An 18,656-nucleotide genomic window follows, 5' to 3' on the forward strand; every position below is an offset into this window, starting at 1 on the left:
TAACCACACTGTGTGAAAGGTCCAGAAACCTACCTTGCTTTTTGAAGCTGAAGTTTGAAACCGAAGGTGGTGTGAGCCTCTTGACAACTTCATTTATGCATATTTTCAATCCATTTTGAGGTAGACCGGTGGTTTTCAGACTCTGTGTTTGAGGTATATTTTCTTTTTTTTTTTTTTTTTTTCTTTTAAGGCTATGCCTGTCGCACATGGAAGTTCCCAGGCTCGGGGTGAATTAGAGCTACAGCTGCCAGCCTACACCACAGCCACAGGAATGGGAATCGAGCCACGTCTGTGACCTACACCACAGCTCACAGCAGCACTGGATCGCTGACTCATTGAGGAAAGCCAGGGATCAAACCCACATGAATTCATCCTCACGAATACTAGTTGGATTCGTTTCTGCTGCGCCACAAAGGGAACTCCGAGGTATATTTTCTAATTCTGGTATTTTTGGTGACATGTTTACAGGCACTAACAATCCTAAATATACCAGCAATAAATAAAATACAGTCATCAGACAAATCCCAATTATTACACATCCCATGAAATACTTGCTTGGTACTGCTTGGAATTGTCAAGGATATCAAAAGTAAGGAAAGCCTGAGAAAGAGCAACTGTCACAGCTAAGGGGAGCCTTACATTTATAACAACTAAATGTATTGTTGGACCCTGGATGGGACATGAGGTGAAAACTAAAGAAACCTGGATAAATTATCGATTTTAGTTAATAATGTATCAGTATTGATTTTACTAATTGTGACACTATATCATAATAATGTAAGATTTTCATAATAGGGGAAACTGGGTGTGGAGTATAGGAGAACACTTGGTCCCATCTTTGCAACTTTTCTGTAAATCTTAAATTATTATAAAATTTTAAAAAATTTAAACATTTTCTGCTAGAGTGTTATTATATCTCATAAAAGCTATAAAAGCATCCATAGTTATTGCACTGTTTATTGCTCAGATACCCTTCAGGACATTCTTGCTCAGTTTGCGTTGAACTTTTAACTATCCTAATCTCACCTTCCTGAGCACCCAGGAGACTAGGCAAGCGGCAGGAAATATGTCATCTTTCTCTGGCATGGACCTGGACTTAGGCTATGCTTTTACAGATAACTCGCACCAAGTAGGCCTTTCTTTGTGTTCTATCAGTTCAGGCTTTTTCAAGACAGACAGTGCCATAGCAGTATGGGTTATAGCAAGAATCAGTGTTACACACTGATCAAAATTTGTTCATTTTTTTATCTTTTTTTTTTTTTTTTTTTTTTTTTTTTTTTTTTTTTTTAGGGCCGCATCCACAGCATGTTGAAGTTCCCAGGCTAGGGGTCGAATCAGAGCTGCAGCCCCTGGCCTACACCACAGCCACAGCAACGCCAGATCTGAGCTGCATCTTCGACCTACACCACAGCTTACATGCTGGATCCTTAGCCCACTGAGCGAGGCCAGGGATGGAACCCTCGTCCTCATGGATACTAGCTGGGTTCGTTACCACTGAGCCATGACGGAAAGGCCATATACTGATCCAAATTGGGTGGCACTCCCTCGGAAGGATTCAGGCTTGAGGCCCACCAGTTTTCTACAGCAAACCTACTGGTGAAAACTATAGAAGTTGGCTTTTCCTACCTCTTTGTGACTCCTTGATTCTGAACCACTGCAGTAACCACTTGGATTTGGTTCTGTTCTCCCTTTTCTCCTGGGCAGAAGCCTACTCAGCCCCTGGTCCCACAGCCAGGTTCCCTTTGTGTATTGTTGGGGAAGCTGTATATTGTTTAAAACTGATGAGAGTCTGCCTGTGATGGCCTCTGCAGAGGCCAGTTTGGGAAACCCTCCCTTAAATTTGAGCATCCAGCTCACGCAAAAGTGTTCACTTTATTAAGAATCATGAACTGGAATTCCTGCCATGTCTCAGTGGTTAACAAACCCAGCTAGTATCCATGAGAATGCGGGTTTGATCCCTGGCCTTCCTTGGTGGGTCAAGGATCCAGTGTTGCTGTGAACTGTGGTGTAGTTTGCAGACACAGCTTGGATCCAGCGATGCAGTGGCTCTGACATAGACCAGCAGCTACAGCTCCACTTCAACCCCTAGCCGGGAACCTCCATATGCCTCGGATGCAGCCCTAAAAAGACCAAAAAAGAAAAAAAAAAAATCACGAACTGTACATTTACAGTTTACGCCCTTTTCTGTATATGTGTTGTCACATAAAATAATCAATAAACAGAAATTCCCTGGTGCCTTAGCAGGTTAAGGATCTGACATTGTCACTAGTGGCACAGGTTCGATCTCTGGCCTGGGAACTTCTGCATGCCACAGGCACAACCAAAAAAAAAAAAAAATCAGTAAACAATCTGTAATAGAAATAGGAAAGAGGCTAAACTGAGGACTATAGCCCAGAGCAGTTCTGAGGAACTTCCTAGAGAAACATGGTTTTTAATACGCTTCTATATCTTGTCAGAACACACATTAGGAGTTCCCATCACGGCTCAGTGGTTAACGAATCTGACCAGGAACCACGAGGTGCAGGTTCAATCCCTGGCCTCGCTCAGTGGGTTAAGGATCCGGCATTGCTTGCTGTGAGCTGTGGTATAGTTCACAGATGCAGCTCCGATCCCAAGTTGCTGTGTCGTGGTATAGGCCAGCGGCTACAGCTCCGATTAGACCCCTAGCTCGGGAACCTCCATGTGCTGAGGGTGTGGCCCTAGAAAAGACAGAAAGACAAGAAAAAGAACAAACATTAAACAAGACAGAGGTACGTTTCTTTAAGGTTTCCAAAAAACAGAGCAGCATGTACACACAGCACCTCAGCCTGGCCTTGGCACCTGGGAAGGAGCTTTTATGACTGTAGGAGAACCAGCATTGGCATTCAGGAAGGAAGGCATTTCATCTTTAGTTTTAACATAGACATTCTTTACTTCTGGTCAGTGCACTCTTTTGCTTAATAAATAAAGCAGATGTATAGTGTATGTTTGATATGCTACAAACAAGCTGTTTTAGGTAGAAAACTCAAGTTCACTCATGTATTGAGAATGAGTTATCTGTTATGTAAAAATTTCTTTTATCAATGTTATATGTCTCTAAGAGCTTATGATAAACACAGAATCAATGGCAATGACTGGTTCATTGGAATACATTGAATGCGTATTTTAAAAAAGCTAATAATGGAGTTCCTGTCGTGGCTCAGTGGTTAACGAATCCGACTAGGAACCATGAGGTTGTAGGTTCGATCTCTGGCCTTGCTCAGTGGGTTAAGGATCTGGCATTACCGTGAGCTGTGGTGTGGGTTGCAGACTCAGCTTGGATCTGGTGTTGCTGTGGCTCTGGCATAGGCCGGCGGCTACAGCTCCAATTAGACCCTAGCCTGTGAACCTCCATATGCTGTGGATGCTGCCCTAGAAAAAGACAAAAAGACAAAAAAAAAAAAAAAAAAAAAAAAGGAAAAGCTAATAACTCCACGAATGAACAAATAAGGTTGTACGTGTTCACCTATGGTGATCCTTGGAAGGAACCAGATTACAAATGCACATCCAGGCACTTGAAGTCTGTGACAGCAATTATGTTCTTGGTTTTTACTCTAAATTGAAAACACACAATTTAAAAATGCTGTTTAGGAGTTCCTGTCGTGACGCAGTGGTTAACGAATCCGACTAGGAATGATGAGGTTGCGGGTTTGGTCCCTACCCTTGCTCAGTGGGTTAAGGATCTGGCGTTGCCATGAGCTGTGGTGTAGGTTGCAGACGCGGCTCGGATCCAGCATTGCTATGGCTCTGGCATGGTTCGGTGGCTACAGCTCCGATTTGACCCCTAGCCTGGGAACCTCCAAATGCCACGAGAGCGGCCCAAGAAATGGCAAAAAGACAAAAATAAATAAATAAATAAATAAATAAAAATGCTGTTTAAACTCATAAACCCTTGATACTGACCTTGGACCATGTGGCAGAATGCCTTTTGAAACCTGGTTCTTTATTCTTTACTCTCTCTTCACCATTTCTCATTTGTAACTTTGGAGTATCCCTGTTAAAATGTGAGAAATAATGTCATCGCTGTTTTAACCATTGCATTTAGGGAGGTTTGTTTCATAGCAATAGGTAACTCAGAGCCTGCTCACTGAGGTCCATGGAGCCCAGTTTGAGAAATACCCCTTTTAAGGAGCCAAAGAAAGCAAAGACCCTCTCTCAGCTGCAACTTGGGCACACTTACACAATCACATGAAAACTAGTTTATGTTTGGAGTTCCTCCTGTGGTGCAATGGGTTAAGAATGTGGCTGCGAGGCTCAGGTTGCTGCAGAGGCTCCGGTTGGATCCCCTGCCTGTGGCGTAAAGGATCTGGCATTGCCACAGATGCAGTGTAGCTTGCAGTTGCAGTTGTGATTTAATCCCTGGGCCATGAACTTCCATATGCTGTGGGTGTGGCCATAAAAAAAAATAGTTTATGTCCCTTGTAAAACAAAATCCTGAACTAATAAAATTAAATTCTAGGGTTTGGGAGCTTTTTACTAAATAGCTACTGAAAGGCTTTTGACATTTTATCAGTGGCCAGTTAGGAGACAGAAAGCACATGGCAATTCACACAGGGTAAGTTTAACATGAAAATGTGTTAACTAGTAGCAGGGGCTTACATGCTGAGGAGTAGAGAAAACCTGATGAATATAGCAATGGCACATGCAAAGAGCAGTCGCTCCCTCTAAACCTGCGTCAGGGTACCTGAAGCAGGAGCATGTTGGGAAAAGGGCCCTCCCTTTTCCCAGGGCCGAGATTCAGATCCCATTAAGAGAAGTGACTGGGCTCCACTGGATGGCAGGAAAATTCCCCTGAGATGCCACAGACCAGGGTTCGCATCGGGAAGCCAGCCCCCCGGAGTGTCGGCCCAACTGGCTAGAAGTTAGGAAGGTGCCTATAGAGGAATCACTGGGAAGCAGCCTGCTGGAGTGGCAGCAAAAGCCACCAAGAAGTCCCCCCAATAGTGCCACTGAAACTTCCTGGGGATGAGTGCCCCTGGAAGTCCTCGGCCACTGACCCCCACCTACCACAGGAGCAGGCAGGGAAGAGAACAGAATCTGAGTCCCCTTCTCTCACCAGTGTCCCTCCAGGGCCCCTATGGCCAGAGGAGAGATGTCCAGCTTCGGTACCCTAAAGCAGGACACAGAAAGGCAGATTTGGAGATGAGGGATGATGGATTGATAACTGGCAAAGGCACTTTTAATGTTGGGCAGTTTCTAGGAGCATCCTATAGAAGATTAACCTTTCTAATAAGCATCCCTTCTTTTCCTCTGCAACCAAATACGTGTTTTCTCCTGCCAACAAAGTGACTATGATGACCTCGAGGCTTAATGCACTGTTCAAAATGCAGATGCAACAAAATGATGGACCTAGAACTGGTAGCGATTTCGAGTTTTATCTGAGAGGACGAATGGCTCCCCATGATATAGAATAAAGGATGTATGATGGAGCAGTGTATGCAGGCTGTTGATGCTGCATCTGTGTGGAGTCTGAAGTTAATTTGGGTCTGTCAAATGAGCAGATACGAGGGAGATGAAGAGGACAGCAAGGACGAATGGAGATGCATGAGCACAGATTGGCACCCAGGAGGACAACCTAGCACCCAGTTCTGTCTCTGAACCATGTCCAACCTCAATGCTATGGGTGGCCCATAGGAGAGCTAGCAGCCATTATCAGGGAACCACACACACATCTGGCCCTGGACTCAGAGAAGCTGCAGCAGGGGCCTTGGGCAATTGGAGTTACTACAAGTCTGATGCACCAAGTAGGGAAGCAGTGGATTGGCAACAACTTTCAGAGCATAAAAAGAATGGCTTCTTCCCTTTGACATTCTGGCCTTCACACAGAGTGTCTCTCCTGGCCGGACAGAACCATACAGAAAACACAGTTCAACTTAGCTAAGTGAACTTAGCACCATAGAGCCACAGAGAAACTGCCACTGCAATCTGCACCCTGTTCCTAAAGCCATCAGCAAAACAAAATGAGACTTTTTGGTTTAGTAAAGAAGAGATGCAGTGGGAAAGATGTACTGTCTGTTCTTTGATGAATTTTCTCTCAGATTTGCATTTCAGGAAAGAGTCCAGGTATAAGTTATAATGCTATAGATTCTGAGTAGTGACATATTTAAGTCTTATAAAGCACAAAACACAACGAAGGGTTTTTGTTTTGTCTTTTTTTTCTTCTTCTTCTTTTTCAGCCACACCAAAGCTGCAGCAACACTGGATCCTTCACCCACTGCACTATAGCAGGAACTCCCAAAGTTTTATTTTCTAGCTGCAACACTGTTAAACTTCTGAAAAAAATTCCAATTTCTCCATAGATTCTTGTAGCCATGCTATTGGTTTTTAAGTATTCATTCCCAGGTTTATTAATTTTTTAAGAAAAATATTAATTCATTGATGATTAGGTAATTATGACCAGTTATACCATAAAGAAGTCATGCACAAGATATAAAATATTTGAACCAGTATAGAAAGTTGATTAAAAGATAAAGCCATCATTTGTCTCCCTGGTTCTTCATTCATTTAAAAGGTCTTCACCAATTTTTTTTTTTTTAAGTGTATCCCTGAGCTGCTTTTATTTATTTATTTATTTATTTTCCTTTTTTGGGCCGCACCCGGCGGCATATGGAGGTTCCCAGACTAGGGGTTGAATCCGAGCCACTGCTGCTGGCCTCCAACACAACCACAGCAATGCAGGATCTGAGCTGAGTCTGTGACCTACACCACAGCTCACGTCAGTGCCAGATCCTTAACCCGCTGAGTGCCAGGATCGAACTCGCAACTCATGGTTCCTAGTTGGATTCATTTCTACTGCTCCATGATGGGAACTCCCTGAGTTGCTTTTAAACCAAGGAACTTTCCATTTCTCCCTTGGTAGTATTAATTAATGTGATGCTAATGATCCTAACATAACATGCTATGATTATTATGGTACTTGCCAACCTTGGGATTGCCATATTGAAACTTTTGGTCAAGAGGATGTGTCCTGGCTCTGTGATCCAAGCAAGGCTGATGGTTCTGCCAGCACCCTCTTCTGGATGTTGTTCAGAATCCATGACAGGAAATCCTTAAGCCTAGGGCATGCGTCTTAACTTTTAGATTTTCAGAAAGTTAGGACCAGTACAAATGAAAGTTAGGACTCTTGAGAGTACCTAAGGGAGGATCTGGAAAATCGAGTGATAGGAAAAAATTTGAGACTCTTAAATGGTCCCTTCTAAATGATTGAAGCCAAATTTCAAAATAAGTCATCAAGGAGTTTGAAAATTCTTAAAGCGTTATCAAAAATTTGGAAGTGAAAGATCACTGGTTATCCTTTCAAAGTCCTATCAGAACACTGTACAATGGGGTGCATATGATGAGCTATTGATGCTACAGGAGATGTAGCCTTGTTTGGCTTACTGTCTATGAACAAAGGGTAGTAGAATATACCACCCAGATGTGACTGTAAGAGTTCAGGACATGGTACCAAAAAAAAAAAAAAAAAAAAAAAAAAAAAAAAAAAAAAAAAAAAAAAAAAAAAAAAAAAAAAAACCTAAAATATGCCACTTTGGTATTTTGATTATTTTGAGCTGCAGCCACTTGATTAACAGCAAATGGAAGGAGAGGCTCTCCCTGAACCCCCCTAATCTGCCTAAAAACTGATCCTCCAGGAGACCTCAGTTGTCATAGATGCCCTTCCCAGAATGTCATCAACCAGGGAAGACTGACTCCTGTCCCAGGAGAAAAGAGAAGTCAGCAAGCACCACACCCTCACAGACTTTGTCAGAAACCATCACACCTCCTGCCTGGCATCTTTCCTGAAAATATTTTACTCTGCACCCTAAGAGCCCCACATCCCCCAGCCCTTTCCATAGTAAGATCGTATTTAATCCTGGGGAAGGTACTCTTTTTTCCCCGCCCCCCCTTTTTCTCTCAGGTGCGCATGAGAGAAATACATGTATAAATAAACTTGTTTGCTTTTCTCTTGTTAATCTGTCTTTTATCATAGGGTCTCAGTTAAGAATTCAAAAAAATTATTTTCCTTCCCCTACACTGTTAATTTGGGTCCAGTTTTTTGGGGTTTTTTTGTTTTGTTTTGTTTTGTTTTCTGTTTTTTTAAGGGCCGCACTTGCGGCATATGGAAGTTCCCAGGCTAGGGGTTGAATCTGAGCTATAACCACCGGCCTACACCACAGCCACAGCAACGCAGGATCTGAGCTGCGTCTGCGACCTACACCACAGCTCATAGCAACGCTGGATCCTTAACCCACTGAGTGAGGCCGGGGATCAAACCCACATCCTCATGGGTCCTAGTCGGATTCATTTCCACTGACCCACGACAGGAACTCCTGGGTCCAGATTCTTTAAGTGTGATTGTTATTTTGCAGAAGGCTGATGAATTATCAAAGGTTTTTAACTGCTCTAAATTATTTTTCTCCAGCAGAAAAGGTAACCTCCAGTGCTACATTTTATTTGCCTTGGTAAGGCATTAACTGTGATCTTATTCCAGCATTCTTTTTCATCTACTGTCAATCAGCTTATTCCTCTAGGTTCCAGAATGAATTATATAAATCTCAAGAAAAATGGTCACCCTGTATTTATCTGAAAGTCCTGTTTTTTTCCTTTCGTTTGTTTGTTTACCACTAGTGAAAATAGAAAAGCAGATAGGAGTTAACAAATGAAGCCCTTTTACAGGGATAATTTCTGTCTACCTCCAGTTGCTACCTTTAGATTAGGCCTTTAGATCAACTTCTTACTGACTCTTTCCCATTCTCATTTCTCTTAATGGAAAATCCTTTCATACTTCTTTGTCTTTTATCCTCACCTCCCCCACCCCCATCAACCTCACCTCCCTTCTGTGAGAAAAATCCCTCCGCATGATCCTGAGAGTGGCTACTTCCTGTAGGGAATAGAAAGAAATAGAGTCCTGTGAATTTTTTATCTCCAAGGAAATGCATCACATCCCGGGGAGACTTGGAACTAGTGGCATCAAGCTGTGTCACCTGGGTTCTGTCCTTGGTCAGTAAGAAGGAGAGTACGATGTGTATACAAGCTGTCATTTCAGCTCATATTTTTGTTAACTATGTGACATGAAAGCATCCAGAAGTTGCCTCCCTCCCCTCCCAAAAAAGGGATGAGAGGGAGATTTTGCCGGATGTTTATTGGCGTTTTGGGAGATTTCCACAATTGTACAGGTGTGATTTATTATGGCATATTCTAATTCTTCACAAAGACTGAGTTTTTAAGAAGTCCTAATAAATACTTTTTAATCTCAGAATACTCTGCAGTCATAAATTTGAGGTGAAGTTCTAACATCGTTTTGAAATGACAATACTCTTTTTGGGAAGACCTAACAATTTGACAATGATCTTTATTCATGAAAATGAAGATAGGAGTTCCCGTCGTGGCGCAGTGGTTAATGAATCCGACTAGGAACCATGAGGTTGCGGGTTCGGTCCCTGCCCTTGCTCAGTGGGTTAACGATCCGGCGTTGCCGTGAGCTGTGGTGTAGGTTGCAGACGCGGCTCGGATCCCGCGTTGCTGTGGCTCTGGCGTAGGCTGGTGGCTACAGCTCCGACTCAACCCCTAGCCTGGGAACCTCCATATGCCGCGGGAGTGGCCCAAGAAATAGCAACAACAACAACAGACAAAAAAAGCAAAAAAAAAAAAAAAAAAATGAAGATAGAGTATCTTCAGTATTAAAGGTTGTTGTTATTATTATTATTACTGCCATTAATAGTATAAAATCTGCAAATGCAGAATCTATGGTTTATATTCTGTATTTTTTTTTCTTTTTTCTTTTTTGTGGAATGATTTTCTGTTCTCGGTCAGAGGAATCTGAGCTTACTTACTGTTACTTTCCACTGTTCTTAGCTTTGCTTCCGTTTCCACCATGTCTGTGCCATAAATGAAAGAACTTATATAATGGTCAGAGGAATCCTTCTTTTCCTCCCATGCATCTTGCGGACTGTGAAGAGATAATGTGACTCTCCTTACCAACAGGTTATCATCAACAAGGCATACAAAGAACCAGCACACCACCTTTCAGAAGCTTTTGAACCTTGGGAATTGTCATGGTCCATGCCCACGAATCAGAAAAAGAATTTTCCAGGGAGTTCCCATTGTTCAGTGATGAACCCAACTAGTAACCATGAGGATGCAGATTTGATCCCCAGCCTCGATCAGTGGGTTAAGGATCTGGCGTTGCCATAAGCTGTGGTGTAGGTCACAGACATGGCTCAGATACTGTGTTGCTATGGCTGTGGCGTAGGCCGGCAGCTACAGCTCTGATTCCACCCATAGCCTGGGAACTTCTGTATGCTGCAGATGTGGCCCTAAAAAATACAAAAAGAAAAAAAAGGGTAAGTTCCCATTGTGGCGCAGCAGAAATGAATACAACTAGGAACCATGAGGTTGCGGGTTCGATTCCTGGCCTCGATCAGTGGGTTAAGGATCTGGCGTTGCCATGAGCTGTGGTGTAGGTCACAGACAAGGCTCAGATCCTACATTGCTGTGGCTATGGCGTCGGCCAGCAGCTATAGCTCCAATTAGAATCCTAGCCTGGGACTCTCCATATGCAGGGAGGGCAGCCCTAAAAAAGAAAAGAAAAACGGAAAAAGAAAATTTCCAACATAGCCAAGTGAAGAGCAAGTAGAGTTTATTGAGATAAGAGATGCTGCTAGGGCAGTGGGATGACTTCTGATGATCAGGGAGAGTGGATTCCGAGCTGTTTTTATAACCCAGGGAGAGAGGAGTGGTCTCAAAATACACTTGCTGACCTGCTGATTGGCTGGGAAAGAGGGGTCTTATGATATACTTGCTGGTTGATTGGGGGCATGTAATGCCCCTATGGGGGCAGGGTCAGGAGTGGGCCACATACCGTTCCTGGTAGGGGGTAGGAACAAGTAAGTCAGGTCGCTCAAGGTAGGGGAGGCACCATTACCATGAGACTGGTGGGTCCATGATAAGGTCTGGTAATTTTTGTCTTGGCCAGAGGCTTTGAGTTCAATCTCCTTGAAGAGGCCTTCATGTCCAACAGGAATAAACAGCACCTGCACAACAAATGCTCAAACCACGAGGAACAATTGCTCCCAGATATTGCAATTTCATGGACGGGTAAGATTTCAAAAGATTGACACTTGCCAGATTTTTATGTTGCTGAAAATCAAAAGCCATTCTGGGGAGGGTGGAACTGGATCAGGAAGAATGGTATAAAAATGAAAAACATCAACATGCACTTCAAATGTGACAAGAAGAGCACAAGGGCTGTCATGATTGCTTGAGTTCAGACTTTATACTGGAAGGAAGTTAGAGGTGAACCCTAATTTCTTAGTTCTAAATAAGCATCTCTTCTTGGGAACTAGAAAAAAAAAAAAAAAAAAGGAGTCCTTTGAAGAAAAATGTGTTTCTTAAATCAACCCCAGTGACTTCTATGCAAAAAAACTCTTAAGGATACTAGCAAAAGCCACCCTATCTACTGCCTCATATCACTGTCTACTATCATTTCATAAAAGAATGGACTTTTTAGCACCCAAGGTGTTAGGTCTTGCTAAATAAGTAAATAAATGAAAAGATAAAGTTAACTTCAGGGGAAGTTCACAGTTGTTCGTGGTTGTTCGTGGTTCTAACATTTCTTCACTGAGGGGAGTAGCTGAGGCTGTGGACTTTGGCCACACACATCCTGCTCTTAGGTCTGACTTTGGACAAATCACTTAACCTCTTTTAGCCTCTGCATTAAGGAAAGTGGGAATAATAATAATACCTCCCTCTATGGTTGTCATAGGAATTAAATGGATAATGCATGTAAATTGTTTGATACAGTGCCTCATGTAAATAGCTGCTCGGCAAAGAGTAGTGGTTGTTAGGGGTGTTTCCCCAAGCTCATTAGCAGAAACAAATCCTGAGAGTTACTTACAGGTGGATGCATTTGGAGTACAATTGGGAAGTAAAAATTCAGAAGAAATGTCATGACTCAAGGAGATTTCAGGGTATTTACTGAGCACTTTTTTAGGAGCTAGGAGCTGCCTCAAAGATGTCATTAAAAATTATAGTGAAAAGGAGTTCCCTGGTGGCCTAGTGCTTAAGGATCTGGCATTGTCATTGCTGTGGCTCAAGTCACTGCCTTAGCACAGTTTCCATCCTTTGCGGGGGAACTTTCTCATGCCTCAAGCACGATTAAATATATATATATATATATATAGGAAGTTCTCGTTGTGGCTTAGCGGTAACGAACAGGACTAGTATCCATCAAGATGTGGGTTCTATCCCTGGCCTCACTCAGTGGGCTAAAGATCATATGTTGCCATGAGCTGTGGTGTAGGTCACAGATGTGGCTTGGATCCCATGTTGCTGTGACTGCGGTGTAGGCCTGCAGCTAAAGCTCCAATTCAACCCCTAGCCTGGGAACGTCCATATGCCGCTGGTGTGGCCCTAAAAAAAATTAAAATAAAAAAAAATTTAATGGGGGTATGTTATCCCACATCAAATGATCTGCTTAAAGTGACAGTGGGAGGAGAAGGGAGACTAGGTTGAGGGCAGGTGTCCTGACAGCCCAGCACTGACACCATCTGGCCGGTGCCCTGCACTGGAGTCCATGTCTCCTGTCATTGGCAGAAGAAATAGCTGCTGGTGGGAGGCAAGGATCCCTGCCTCTGTCCTTAGCATCTTTGCTATTGGACTATAGGTTGCCCTTCTCCCTGCTGGGTGGTACTGGGTTACCCCTCTTCAGGTTCTTTAATCTCTTTTGTGAGTTAATGTTCAGGCAGAACATTCTAGGATAGACACCCATTTGTTCAAATCTTGGTGTACTTTTTTGTTTGTTTGTTTGTCGTTTGGTTGGTTGGGTTTTTTGTTTGTTTGTTTGTTTGTTTGTTTTTGGTGTACTTTTGAGATGGTCAGAATACTAACTCAGATGGTCAGTGTAGGAGCATGGGCTTCGATGCATTCTTTGATATGGCCATTGATTAACATTTGCGGCTTAAGGGCTCCAGGGAGTAACATCCCCACAGACCTTGTTTACTATAGGGAGGGTACCGATGCCCAGATGGACATTAATCCCTAATCCCCTGTGACTCAGTTTACGGGAAGAGAAGGGCAAAGAAACTATGAGACTTATGGGACATTTCCACCCCTGTTGGACAAGGACTGACATAGGTAACTGGGCAAGGCCAATGGGAGAAAACCACATCTTTCTGGACCCCACATTGGCACCCGGCCATCTTTAAGGGATCAAAACCCCTATAGGACAATAGAGAGGGGGAGGGGGACTCTTGTTCCTCTTCTCAGCCTGTCCTGGGAGCTGTTTGCTTTCCTATAATAAAGACTTTGCTTGCTTGCTGCCTGTGTGTTCACAAAGGTCATTCTTCTGCTGCCAAACAAGAACCCGGATTCCGGTAACATCTTTCTGGCATCACTTTTGTGCCATCGCGCCCCCGCCCTCGCCGCCCTGGAACCTGGTCCCCTCTCCCAGGTGCCCCTGCTTCCCCATGATTCAGCCTCTAAAAGGTGAATCCTGGCCCTGCAGGGGCCCCAGCACTGCTGCCAGCTGGCATCTTGCAGGCATCTGTTCTGGATGCCAGTGTCTGTGCCATACCATTTGTCAAATATTTTTAATACCTCTTCTGTCCTTTTGGCAATCTGGTGGACCAAAAACAATAAATCTATTTTTTTAGGGCCTGATATGAGTGTGTGGGTACAGATAGGAAGATGATAGGGAGCCATCAAATCTCACTCTCTTAAAAATTTCCATTATTTTTAAAATGATTCTCCTGCATAGTTCACCAGGGTGCAGGTTTTATTCCGTTTTACACTGTCTTTGGGGTAAAGATCTCTGCTTTCCTGGGATAAAGGTATTTTGCAAATTTTAAAGTACACACTAGAGGGCAGTGGCCCCATATCTAGACACCTAGCAATTACCACTGTCTTCTCATTTCTCTGCCCTTCCTGTGCCTGGGGGCAGGCACGGGTGGGGCTCTCCTCCACATCATACAAATGCCATTTATGTCTGAAAACAGATCAGCTGCTTGGCAGTACCCTGTCTATCATTTCTTGTTTCTTTTCCATCCTTCTTCCAGCGATTTATCTCTGCAGTTTTAGTAACAGAGCTGTAGTGACATTTTAATGACCTTTTTCTTCTTTAAAGACAAGGCAAAGGAGAGGTGGGGACCCTATGTTCCTCTTTTGGAGTAGAGAGGTTTTTTATCTTTGCATCTTTGCGAATTAAGAATGAGGAAGAAGAAAGGAATGGTGAGGTGTTCTTGCAATTTGTATGTGCAGAGGCAAACACCATTTACAGGAGTCTGCAGAGCTGCCCCCTTCCTTATGATCACTAGGGAGAATCATGTTTCAGCTCAACCTTTACCCCTCCAGCCTACTTCTAAGTAGGAGAGTCCTGCGCACTAGGAGGGGCAAAGCTGGCCTGGACCATCAAGAGCCGGCTGGGGTCAGGGGACTGAGAGAGAGCAGAGCCTCTAGGCTGGGTGGGTGCAGAGCTCTGTGGTAGCCGAGAAAGGTTCCAGTGCATCTGAACAGGGTGATGAAGTTCAAGAGGAAAGCAAAGGGACCTTGAGAATTTAGTGGATTATTTAAGCATCTGCCTTTGATGGCATCTGAGGAACCTAACGGATTTGATTTATTTTTAATTACTTTTGGTTGTCGGACTGTTTCTTTGAAAAGAATAACCCTCTGAAACCGGATTATGTGACTCCCTCAATATATAAGCCTCCCTCAGACCCCTGCAGTAAAGCACATATCAAAATAAAGGGAATCACATGAGTGTTTTGGTTTCCCAGTGCATATGAAAGTTATCTTTACACTATACTGCAGTCTTTTAAGTGTGCATTAGCACTATGTTTTAAAAAAACAAGGTACATACTTTAATTCAAAAATATTTTATTGCTAAAAAAGGCTAACCATCACCTGAGCCTTCAGCAAGTCTTAGTAGTAACACCAAAATCACTGATCACAGATCACCATAACAAATGCAATAATAATTTAAAGGTTTGGGAGGTCCCCGATGGTGCAATGGGAAAAGGATCTGGTATTATCACTCCCATGGCTCTAATTACTGCTGCGGCACAGGTTTGACCCCTGGCCCTGGAACTTGCACCTGCTGTGGGCACAGCCAAAAAAAAAGTTTGAAATATTACAAGAATTACCAAAAAGTAACACATAGAAACAAAGCAAGTAAATGCTGTTGGGAAAAGGACATCTAAAGACTTTTTGCCACAATCTTTCAATGTGTAAAAAAAAGGAAATGCTGTTATCTTTGAAGGGCAATAAAGCAAAGCACAATAAAACTAGATATGCTTGTACAAATGTTATGTATTGAATGAATTTGCCGGTGGTTGCTTTGGAATTTGTGAAATCTGAAGCAGTTGTGTTCCTTTCTATTTATTTTTAAGTGTCGGTTCACTGCATTTACTCTCAAATACAGGAGGGAGGTAAGATACTCTTTTTTGGATTCACTCAACCAGGTCCTGGGTGGAAGAAAGGACACCTGGACTGTCTTAGCAGCTTGTGCTTTGTAACAGGCTGCAACATGAGACTCTGTCTGCATTTCTCTCAGCTAATATTTATTGAGCATTTACTATATATTACATATCGTGTTAAGTGCTTTGCAGAGATTATCTTGCTTAATTTTCACAACCTCATGCCATAGGCATGGTTATGATCTATTTCCAGATGAGGAACTTGAGAATTAGAGAGGTTGTCTGGCATGAAACAGTGAGGATGCAGTAGGCTGATGTTTGAAACCAGGTTTGTCTGCCTCTGAGCTTATTACCATCGTTTATATGCCTCCAGGGGACAGAAAGAGGCTGCTTGCGGTTCCATTGTGAAATTAACCCTTCTCCTGACCAGCCCTGCAGAGTGCGTTGCTGTCTCACACACCCTGAGCTGGGTATGGGTTCCTGATCTTGTTCCTTCATAGGACAGCAAACCATGCCCTGGCTGTTCTGGGATAGCCAGGGCCAACACACACACACACACACACACACGCACACGCACACGCACACGCACACGCACACACACAGTGTCACTTGTTGGGTTTTCATTTCTCTGATTTTCTGTAAGACGCTATCATTGGAGAGTAATTAAAACTTCTTGTGGATTTACGGTGGGGTCTCCTGACGTGGTTGTGTAGTTATTTATGCCTAGATGACAGGGGAGATTAGCATCAAATGCTGAGAGAAATGCACCTGCCACTTTGATGCAGTTAAAAGCATCTATCAAAGATGCATTCGGAACCCAAAGACCTCAATTTAATTGCCAAGAATGCTGTAGGCTTTCTTCAGCTGGAGAAAAAGTAGTTAGTGGGAACAGGGGTGGGCCTCAACTTGTCAGTAGATTCTTCGGGGGCAGAGGAGACATCCCTTGCCCAGTCTTGTCTCCCTTGGTCTTTGAGGTAATAGTCCTTGTGCCACAGAAGAGGGCAAAACCCTCTTTCAAAGATGGAAGCAGGCGGAAGGACTTGTGTGTCCGTACTATTACTCTTACTAATAATTGGTCGCGTGTGTTAAGTGTTTATTATGTGTTCAGTATTGAGGGGAGGGCCTTGCCCGTATCATCTCATCCACTCCTTAGATGGCCAGCCCCTCTTTCAAGCCTGACCCCTCCCCCTACTGTGCCATTTGTTTCTCTAGGGGGAGCGGAAGGGCCCTGCTTATTTGTAACATTGGCATTCAGCTAAGCTCAAGAAGTAAATATTGCTGGTGACTAAGGCACAAAAAGATCAGCAGGTCTATAATTTATGGTGTCCATAAGAATAACTTGTTAAATTTTATTTCATGTGTACAGATGTATGTTTCCTACTAGAATAATAAGTAGCAGTAGTAATCATATTATTAATAACCCAAATGTCAACCGCCCCTTTGTCCCGCAGTTTCAGTGGCTGGTCATCTCTGATTTTGCCCCATTGAAACCCAGATTTGGAACCCAGAGAGAAGATTCCATGATCACAAAAGAATTGGTGAGCAATACTGATTTCAGTAAGTGAGGAAGAATAGAGGAGATCTGTATCACCCCATACACAGGCATGCATCCCTCCTGTTAGGCAAGGAACTTAAGTCCATATTAGACACCTCTATCTTCCAGGGACCCTCCCCATCCCAGGTCTGAAGTTTTTCTCTCTATGCTCCAGTCTCTTCTCCCCAGCAGTGCCCTTGCTCACTCTTCTCTATGTCCTTCTCCTTCTTAGAAAGGATGCAAATTGCTCTCCTAATATGTTGTAGTTTATAAACTATTTTTTTGTCTTTTTAGAGTCACGCCCACAGCGTATGGAGGTTCCCGGGCTATGGATTGAATTGGAGCTGTAGCCGATGGCCTACTCCCCAGCCACAGCAATGTTGGATCCGAGCTGCCTTTGCAACTACACCACAGCTCATGGCAAGGCCAGATCCTTAACTCACTGAGCAAGTCCAGGGAGCAAACCTGCGTCCTCATGGATGCTAGTCAGATTCATTTCCACTGAGCCATGAGGGGAACTCCCTGTAAACTACCTTTTGTTACTAAGCTTGTCCTTAGAATCTAACACTTCGACTCTTTGTGATTTTGAACTGTTGCGTTCAAAGAATCTTTCCTTACAAGAAATTCTAGGAGATTAAATTTTCATTTTGTTATAGAAACAGGCCTTATTAAGACAAATCTGAAATGAGGGACCATTTACAGAATTTAAATTCTGAGTAGTCTGATATACTACACCCCAATTCAGATTCTTGAAGGGGTTCATTAGCATGGGAATTTATGAAAATGACAAAAAGAGTGTTGAAAATGGCTAAGTCCTTGCTTTATAGTGAGAAGCATAGAAAATTCTTTGTAAGAGCTCTGCAGTGGCTCCTTGGGTTAAAGATCCAACATTGTCACCGCTGTGCCATGGGTTCTGTCCCCGGCCCAGGAATTTCTGCACGCCATGGATGTAGCCAAATACCCTCCCCCAGAAAAGAAAGCTCTCTTTAAAAAGAAAAAAAAGAGGAGTTCCCGTCGTGGCGCAGTGGTTAACGAATCCGACTAGGAACCATGAGGTTGCGGGTTCAGTCCCTGCCCTTGCTCAGTGGGTTAACGATCCGGAGTTGCCACGAGCTATGGTGTAGGTTGCAGACGTGGCTTGGATCCCCCCATTGCTGTGGCTCTGGCGTAGGCCAGGGGCTACAGCTTCGATTTGACCCCTAGCCTGGGAACCTCCATATGCCACGGGAGCGGCCCAAAGAAATAGCAAAAAGACAAAAAAAAAAAAAAAAAAAAAAAAGAAAGAAAGAAAAAAGAAAAAAAAATTCTAAAGAACTTAATACAGCACCGAAATTATATGTAAATAATATACAGTGATTTCTGTAATAATAATAACTTTCTCCCTGCAATGAAACCAGTTATAACCTTTACTCTTGTCCCTAGTTTTGATGCATAGTTAGATGTGAGAAATTCATACCATGTCACAGTCAAACACATTTCTCCTCTTGTGCCCACTAATGCATTTAACCAAGACAGAACATCTAATTTACAACCAAAGGTGTAAATGAAACCCTAATTCATATATTTGCTCCTTGCCATCCTCCTCCCCCCACCCCCGACACCCAGAGGCTTCTCACGTTACCTTTTTATAAGGCCGTGCAAATTCCCAGTTTCACCACAGCTTTCCAAAGTTCAGGCACATTAAGATCATGTCTCTGTTAGACCCTGATGGCTAA

General features: G+C 43.3%; 1 protein-coding gene across 1 annotated transcript in view; it reads left to right on the plus strand.

The window, feature by feature from the left end:
* The window catches only part of MCC (mutated in colorectal cancers), a 462,268-nt gene that overhangs the window by 109,671 nt on the left and 333,941 nt on the right, over positions 1 to 18,656 (plus strand). The gene's annotated exons all lie outside the window — the stretch shown is intronic.

The sequence above is a fragment of the Sus scrofa genome, chromosome 2, assembly GCF_000003025.6.
Source record: "Sus scrofa isolate TJ Tabasco breed Duroc chromosome 2, Sscrofa11.1, whole genome shotgun sequence".
Lineage (NCBI taxonomy): Eukaryota > Metazoa > Chordata > Mammalia > Artiodactyla > Suidae > Sus > Sus scrofa.